This window comes from Balaenoptera physalus, assembly GCF_965194825.1.
Source record: "Balaenoptera physalus genome assembly, contig: HAP1_SCAFFOLD_2124, whole genome shotgun sequence".
Taxonomy (NCBI): domain Eukaryota; kingdom Metazoa; phylum Chordata; class Mammalia; order Artiodactyla; family Balaenopteridae; genus Balaenoptera; species Balaenoptera physalus.
In genome coordinates this window covers 10,348-19,486 of record NW_028124681.1, presented here as the reverse complement: position 1 = coordinate 19,486, position 9,139 = coordinate 10,348, and the positions used below count along the sequence as shown (strand labels likewise).

At 43.7% G+C, this 9,139-nt stretch overlaps 2 pseudogenes across 2 annotated transcripts; both read right to left on the bottom strand.

The window, feature by feature from the left end:
• Positions 1 to 581: 581 nt before the first annotated feature.
• On the bottom strand, positions 582 to 1,892 carry LOC309654142 (keratin, high-sulfur matrix protein, IIIA3 pseudogene; annotated as a pseudogene). The gene has a single exon. The product of its transcript is annotated as a keratin, high-sulfur matrix protein, IIIA3 pseudogene (transcript).
• Positions 1,893 to 7,606: 5,714 nt separating this feature from the next.
• LOC309654149 (keratin, high-sulfur matrix protein, IIIA3 pseudogene) lies at positions 7,607 to 8,822 on the bottom strand (annotated as a pseudogene). Its single transcript has one exon. The product of its transcript is annotated as a keratin, high-sulfur matrix protein, IIIA3 pseudogene (transcript).
• Positions 8,823 to 9,139: the final 317 nt, after the last annotated feature.

Below are 9,139 nucleotides of genomic sequence, written 5' to 3'. Positions count from 1 at the left end.
CTCATGTCCCTAAGTAGATTATAACCTCTTCAAAGCAGGAACCGCCTTTGATTCCTTTATATTCCCTCAGGGTGGTCAACTCAGTGCCTTATTCCCAGTAGATGTTCAAAAAATACTTGTAGATTGGCAGTGATTAACGTGCGTGAAAAATGCCTTCAATGCCCAGTTCCTGAGCACAAAGATAAGCAGCCCTGGAGAGCCAGTATGGATTTAATATCCACACAAGTCGACATTGTGAATCACATGCCAAATAACAGCCGGCGCTGTAGTACATAGAAGGGAGTGTCTATTACCTGAAGAAGCAGTTCTACTTGGTCACAAAATATGACAGTTCCTCTGCGCAGAGGAACGTGTCTCCGATCATAGTAAGAGGAAATGTTTGGCTTAAATGCTTAATGTCAGGGGGCTTGCGTTCTCCTGGGTCTTTTCTGAACATCAGTGGTTATAATGACATTAAGAAACGTATTTGATCGTTCATTACTCATTGCTCCTTAGCTTCAAAAACAGGCGATTGGCCAGATGCCACTCAAGGTTCCTTCCACCTCTACCATACTGGGCTTTCTGTGCTGTGCCAGCAGGTGTGAGTTCAGTGAATGAATACTCAGACTGGGAATATAAGTGGTAACCCCAGTGTAGACTCCTTACTGGTCATTTTTGAAGAACATTTCTCAGGTGTGCGGCACCTGTCTGGAGCCATGGGCATCTGTGACTCTGTATATGTGATGAAGATATAGCTGTGCCCACCTTCCTTAGCTACTGTGTCCTATAAATGCCATCTACAATGATAAGAAGGAAACTACCCAGACTTAGGTTATTTTAGAGAACAATTTAAGAGGATTATCCTGTATCTTGCTTTCAATGTCTCTGGAAAATTCAGACAGAATCTCCTTAAAGGAAATATCACGAAGACCATGATTTCTATGCTGGGAGTGCTGAATTTATTAGAAAACCAACATTATATAGGAGGGAGCTGGGGTCTTGAGAGGACAGGATATTCTTGAGAAGTAGTTCGTTTGAAAAGGGTCTTCGGTGCCTCTTATAAGCTAGTTAGAAGAGAGGAGGAATGGGCTTCTCGAGAAGAGCCCTGCCACTTTCTGCTGTGAAGCTGTGGGACAGCAGGATGGAGCCGGCCGTCTCTGGGGGACCCGTAGTGATGATGCGCTCCTAGGATGCATTGCTCAGCAGCAGGAGGAAGTGCTGCAGGTGGCCCAGCAGGGGTCCGGCTGGCAGCAGGGGTGGCGGCAGCACGGGGACTGCACAGAGACGGGATGGCAGCAGGTGGTGGTCCAGCAGCAGGGGCGGCAGACCACGGCCTGGCAGGACGTGGGGCAGCAGGTGATGGGGCGGCAGCAGCCGTCCTGCAGGCTGCACGGGGCGCAGCAGACTGGGCGGCAGCGGGGCTCACAGATGGGGCGCGTGCAGCGGGGCACGCAGGTCACGGGGCGGCACACGGTGGTCTTGCAGTACACTGGGCGGCAGCAGCGGGGGTCGTGGCAGCAGCGGGGCTGGAAGCAGCCTCCGGCGCAGCCCAGGGAGGAGGAGATGGGGCCGAAGCAGGAGCCGGTCATGGCGGTGTCTGGGGCTGAGTTGGCTTGAGCTGGTGAGAAGAGTTGAGAGTTCTCAGGTGTGAATGTCTTCCTCCTGCTCTGGGCCCTTTATATACCCTGGTCAGCTGCTGATGACCCCTCTTGTTTATCTTTTGGCCAATTAAGTAGACATTTGTTTTGACTAATGATTGCATTGCTGGTGAAATACTCCTGATCTCATTAAAGAACATGTGTTACATCCCTAAATATGGATGTATTCACGCCGTTCATCATCAAAACCTCAGCACTCCTCTGCGCCATTTGAAGGGGTAGCAGCTCTTCATGCTTATTTTGAGTTGATGGCACCTGGCAAATCCTGGGCAAAAGGGGCCTAAAGGGGCTGCATTTTTAAAGAAATTAAACATATAAGGGTTTCTAGAGCACTGACTAGATCCTATCCTTGACCCCCAAGAGATTCCCTGAAACACCTACATGTGAATCAGACAGGTGTCCGACACAGTCTTTTGTGTGGATTCCTTGGGAAAACATTTATGTTTCACTTGATGTATAGTGCAATGTACATGCCTTGAATAGTACTGCAGCTCATATGCTTGTATCGGAAAGGCAAAAGTTTATTTTCATAAACCAAGTGAGTATTAGAATAAAATATCCAAGAGTACCATCGTGTTTTTTTCTTTTTCTTTTTTCCAGCGCATGTTGTGGCATCTCTGATCTGGCTGGTCAGAGAATATTGATTTTCACTGAGGCATGACCTGTTTTATACTTGCCTTTCTTGTGTGTGTGATATGGAATCGTGTAATGAGAAGTTTTTTCTTACTATACCTTGACATGGGTGCTACAACTATGAAGGGATAAGACAGAGGTTTGTTCTCCATCACAGATGTAGAAAACAAATTTATGGTCACCAGAGGGGAAAGGCGGGGACGGAGAAATTGGAACATTGGGATTGACATGTACACACTACTATATATAAAATAGATAGCTAATAAGGACCTACTGTATAGCACAGGGAACTCTACTCAATACTCTGGAATGACCTGTATGGGAGAAGAATCTAAATAAGTGTGGATATATGTATATGAATAACTGATTCACTTTGCTGTACAGCAGAAAGTAACACAACATTGAAAATCAACTATAATCCAATAAAAATTAATTTCAAAAACAGACAGGATTTTTCAGCAAACAGTGTACACGTATATGATACACTGTTCAAAGCAGTGGATTGGGGAGGTAACGCAGCTGTTGTCTGATGGAATGGCTAGAAGTGTGATTCAAGGACATGCTTCTTTGGGAATCATTGCCACGGGCAGTTGAGGAATTGCGTGGGGAAAACGGGCTCATTACTTTTCACCTTTACTCCTATGATTCACCAGACAGGGTTTTGGATCACTTTAGGATCATTTCCATAATTCAAAAGAATGTGCCTCAGGCCCCAGGAGCTAAAGCTTCCCAAATGGAATTTCAAGCATAATGTCAAAACTTATAACGAAATGCAAATTGACTGGATGTAAATTGACACATTTGGGGAAACAGAGGAGGGAGAAATCAAGTACAATGTCATCGATGTAGACCTTCAACTCTCTCTCTCTCACGTTCTGTTGTCCATGGGCACTCGTGATTTTTTCAAAGCGGTAACCAGAGCCTAGATTAAAAAAACTTGTATGTTCTGCTCTCTTTTCTCTTTTTTTCCCCAGCTTTCTTGAGATATAATTGACATATAACATTGTGTCATTTTAGGTGCACATTGTGATGGTCTGATACACATGCGTATTGCAAAATGTTTCCCACAAAGAGGTTAGTTAACAGGTCCTTCACCTTACGTCACTATCATTGTGTTGTTGTTACGATGAGAACATTAAAGCTCTACTTTCATAGCACCTTTTGAGTAGACAGTACACATTTGTCCCGTGCACAACACGGGTTTGGACTGCACGGGTCCACTTATAAGCAGATGTTTTTCAGTAGTAAGTACTACAGTGCCATACGACCTAAGGTTGGTTTCATCATGGAGAGGGAGGAAATGCAAGTACAGAGAAACCATAGATACAGAATCGCGGATATGGAGGGCAGAGGGTCGGTGCCCCTAAGCCCAGAGTAGTTCAAGGGTCAACTATAGTATTGTTAACATAGTCACCGTGCTGTTCATTAGATCCTCAGAATTCATTCATCTCGTAACTGGAAGTTTGTATCTTTTGACCAACATCTCCCCATTTCTCCTATCCCTCAGCCCCTGGCAATTACCATTCTAGTCTATGTTTCTTTGAGTTTGATGGTTTTGATTCCACGTGTAAGTGATATCATATAATATTTATCTTTCTCTGTTTGACTTATTTCAATCAACATAATACCTTCAGGGTCCATCCATGTTATCCCAAAAGGCAGAATTTCCTTCTTTTTATGGGTGAATTATATGTAGAAAACATTTTGTTTATCCATTCATCTGTTGTTGGACCTTTAGCTTGTTTCAATGTCTTGGCAATTATGAATAATGCTCTCATGTACATGGGAGTGCAGATATCACTTTGAGGTAGTGATTTCATCTCATTTGGATGTATTCCAAGATGTGAGATTACCGGATCATAGGGTAGTTCTATTTTTAACTTTTTGAGGAGCCTCCATACTGTTTTCCATAGTAGCTGTACGAATTTACATTCCTACCAACAGTGCACCAGGGTTCCCTTTTCTCCACATCCTCACCAGCATTCGTTATCTCTTGTCTTCTTGATGATACCCATTCTAACAGGTGTGAGGTGCTATCACATTGTGGTTTTGATTTGCATCTCCCTGGTGATTAGTGATGTTGAACACCTTTTCATGTACTTGTTGACCATCTCTATGCCTTCTTTGAAAAAATGTTTACAAATCCTCTACCCGTTTGTTAAGTGAATTGGTTTTTGGTTTTGTCTTGTTTTGTGTTGTTCTGGTGTTATTTAGGAGTTCCTTAATTTTTTGGATATTAACTGCTTATCAGATATATAGTTTGCAAATAATTTCTCCCATTCAGTGGGCTGCCTTTTCATTTTGTCAATGATTTCTTTTGCTCTGTAGAAGCTTTTTAGTTGGATGTAGTTCCATTTGCTGGCTTTTGTGTTTCTTGCTTGTGCTTTGCTCTTTTCAAGCCACATTGTCTGATAATCAATTTTTCCTGTTGCTGGGGGTGGGGCATCTTCCTAATGATCTCATTTTGTGCAAGGAGAACCTCTCTCGAGGAACACCTCAGTTAAGAAGACGAATTTCCCCACTCCAAACACTTCTGAGTCAAAACTGTTCCAAAATGATTTTTCTCTCCCTTTTATAAAGATCCACAAAGAGGAAGAGTTCACTAGCCCTTCAGCAGGCAATTCTGGTGTTTATTCAGTCTAAGACACTCATCCTACCCCATGCCCAATTTCATTTCCAGGCAGAGAAAATATGGGTCATGTGTAAATAATTCATGCCACAAACCCTGTGAATTGACACTGGTGGCAAGTCATGTGCTATTTTCTGATGCCACTTATCCTAAAACCATACAACACTCATTAAATACTTTGCCACTTACTATGGGTCCTTGGGTCTTGAGGGATAATAAATATATGTAATCAAGGTTGTTGTGAAGATTAAGTGAGCTAATAAGTGTGAAGCAGTAAGAACAGCGCCTGGCACTTAGTGTCTTATATTTGTTAAGTTAGTAAATATATTTTAATAGGTCATGTTACACTGGTGCCTTATAAACTCCAAATTTTGAACTCAGAACAAAGATGAATGTTTTTGATATGGCAAATGGCCACTTCTCTGTTCAAATCACTGTAGAACACATATTAAATAAGATTTTTCAGTGGGGAGTTTCATTAACAGACTAAACTAAAAATGCCTGCAGGAAGATATAGAGCTCCCTCTATGTGAACACCAATCTCTGTAAAGGGGAGTCAGGCTATCGATGTAGAACTGACAAGACAAATACGTGTCAGAATCGTGGAGAGTGGATTAACCCTACCGAAAGTACCACAACCCATGCAAGAGAGTGAGGTCTTAGAAAAACATCCTTAAAAGAAAAGGCTGAAAACCAGACAGTTTCTTAGTGGTGATGGGCAACAGATTTTGCATAAGGAATGCTAGGGCTTTATTTAACCCAACAATTTCCGACCATCACATTGTGAACAAATTTTAACATGAAAAGTACTGTCTTGTTGAGTTTTCAATTCTCAATTGTCTATACAAATGGAGAATAACAATTGTACATATAATCTGAAACAGCTAGCAATGTTTAAAAATTCTTCATTCAGAACATAGCAAAAGTGCCCTTTGCTTTATGCAATTGAGATGATCGTAAAATGCTAAAATATAAATTCAATGTTTAATAATTTGATCACATTTGAAAGATCTCATGGACCTCCCTGGTGGTTCCGTGGCTAAGAATCCGCGCTCCCAATGCAGGGGCCCGGGTTCGATCCCTGGTCAGGGAACTTGATCTCATATGCCGCAGCTGAGTGTTTGCATGCCACAACGAAGACCTGGCGCGGCCAAACAAACAAAATAAATAAATAAATATTTAAAACACCCAAAAGATCTCCGAGAAGTCCACTATTTACAACACGGTGGTATACTCTTATATGTAATAAAAGACCTCTTTAGGAGTACAAACCGCTGCTCTCTAGCTTATCTGCTTTAAATTCATTTACACTTTGATAGTTACATTTTCAAGAGCATAGCATAATTGTGAGAAAAGTTTAAATAATTTCCCCCAAATAGGTACAGGTTTTAGACAATCCAGTTCATCTAAAAATAAAATGTATGTTCATTTTTAAAAGTATATAATTGAGAAAAAAATGAAGAAGAAGATGAATATTATTACCAGTTACTGTTAGATTTTGTTGCCTAATGTTCCAGGTATTTTTTAGGCATAAAAACACATAGGGGGCTTCCCTGGTGGCGCAGTGGTTGAGAATCCGCCTGCCAATGCAGGGGACACGGGTTCGAACCCTGCTCTGGGAAGATCCCACATGCCGCGGAGCTACGAGGCCCGTGAGCACAACTACTGAGCCTGCGCGTCTGAAGCCTGTGCTCCGCAACAAGAGAGGCCGCGATAGTGAGAGGCCCGCGCACCGCGAGGAAGAGTGGCCCCCGCTTACCGCAACTACAGAAAGCCCTCGCATAGAAACGAAGACCCAACACAGCCATAAATAAATAAATAAATAAGTTTTAAAAAAACACATAGACACGGACACACAGAACACATACTCCCTCACAAGATAGGTTCATATTTTACTGCTTCCTTATTTTTTACTTAAAAATGACACGACCATTGCATGAGGTTTCCTAATAGGTTTACAGTCGTCAACTATTTTTGGTATTTCTTATATTATGTATTATATTATGTATCAGACTTTTTTCTGATTTACAGCTCATGTCCCTAAGTAGATTATAACCTCTTCAAAGCAGGAACCGCCTTTGATTCCTTTATATTCCCTCAGGGTGGTCAACTCAGTGCCTTATTCCCAGTAGATGTTCAAAAAATACTTGTAGATTGGCAGTGATTAACGTGCGTGAAAAATGCCTTCAATGCCCAGTTCCTGAGCACAAAGATAAGCAGCCCTGGAGAGCCAGTATGGATTTAATATCCACACAAGTCGACATTGTGAATCACATGCCAAATAACAGCCAGCGCTGTAGTACATAGAAGGGAGTGTCTATTACCTGAAGAAGCAGTTCTACTTGGTCACAAAATATGACAGTTCCTCTGCGCAGAGGAACGTGTCTCCGATCATAGTAAGAGGAAATGTTTGGCTTAAATGCTTAATGTCAGGGGGCTTGCGTTCTCCTGGGTCTTTTCTGAACATCAGTGGTTATAATGACATTAAGAAACGTATTTGATCGTTCATTACTCATTGCTCCTTAGCTTCAAAAACAGGCGATTGGCCAGATGCCACTCAAGGTTCCTTCCACCTCTAACATACTGGGCTTTCTGTGCTGTGCCAGCAGGTGTGAGTTCAGTGAATGAATACTCAGACTGGGAATATAAGTGGTAACCCCAGTGTAGACTCCTTACTGGTCATTTTTGAAGAACATTTCTGAGGTGTGCGGCACCTGTCTGGAGCCATGGGCATCTGTGACTCTGTATATGTGATGAAGATATAGCTGTGCCCACCTTCCTTAGCTACTGTGTCCTATAAATGCCATCTACAATGATAAGAAGGAAACTACCCAGACTTAGGTTATTTTAGAGAACAATTTAAGAGGATTATCCTGTATCTTGCTTTCAATGTCTCTGGAAAATTCAGACAGAATCTCCTTAAAGGAAATATCACGAAGACCATGATTTCTATGCTGGGAGTGCTGAATTTATTAGAAAACCAACATTATATAGGAGGGAGCTGGGGTCTTGAGAGGACAGGATATTCTTGAGAAGTAGTTCGTTTGAAAAGGGTCTTCGGTGCCTCTTATAAGCTAGTTAGAAGAGAGGAGGAATGGGCTTCTCGAGAAGAGCCCTGCCACTTTCTGCTGTGAAGCTGTGGGACAGCAGGATGGAGCCGGCCGTCTCTGGGGGACCCGTAGTGATGATGCGCTCCTAGGATGCATTGCTCAGCAGCAGGAGGAAGTGCTGCAGGTGGCCCAGCAGGGGTCCGGCTGGCAGCAGGGGTGGCGGCAGCACGGGGACTGCACAGAGACGGGATGGCAGCAGGTGGTGGTCCAGCAGCAGGGGCGGCAGACCACGGCCTGGCAGGACGTGGGGCAGCAGGTGATGGGGCGGCAGCAGCCGTCCTGCAGGCTGCACGGGGCGCAGCAGACTGGGCGGCAGCGGGGCTCACAGATGGGGCGCGTGCAGCGGGGCACGCAGGTCACGGGGCGGCACACGGTGGTCTTGCAGTACACTGGGCGGCAGCAGCGGGGGTCGTGGCAGCAGCGGGGCTGGAAGCAGCCTCCGGCGCAGCCCAGGGAGGAGGAGATGGGGCCGAAGCAGGAGCCGGTCATGGCGGTGTCTGGGGCTGAGTTGGCTTGAGCTGGTGAGAAGAGTTGAGAGTTCTCAGGTGTGAATGTCTTCCTCCTGCTCTGGGCCCTTTATATACCCTGGTCAGCTGCTGATGACCCCTCTTGTTTATCTTTTGGCCAATTAAGTAGACATTTGTTTTGACTAATGATTGCATTGCTGGTGAAATACTCCTGATCTCATTAAAGAACATGTGTTACATCCCTAAATATGGATGTATTCACGCCGTTCATCATCAAAACCTCAGCACTCCTCTGCGCCATTTGAAGGGGTAGCAGCTCTTCATGCTTATTTTGAGTTGATGGCACCTGGCAAATCCTGGGCAAAAGGGGCCTAAAGGGGCTGCATTTTTAAAGAAATTAAACATATAAGGGTTTCTAGAGCACTGACTAGATCCTATCCTTGACCCCCAAGAGATTCCCTGAAACACCTACATGTGAATCAGACAGGTGTCCGACACAGTCTTTTGTGTGGATTCCTTGGGAAAACATTTATGTTTCACTTGATGTATAGTGCAATGTACATGCCTTGAATAGTACTGCAGCTCATATGCTTGTATCGGAAAGGCAAAAGTTTATTTTCATAAACCAAGTGAGTATTAGAATAAAATATCCAAGAGTACCAT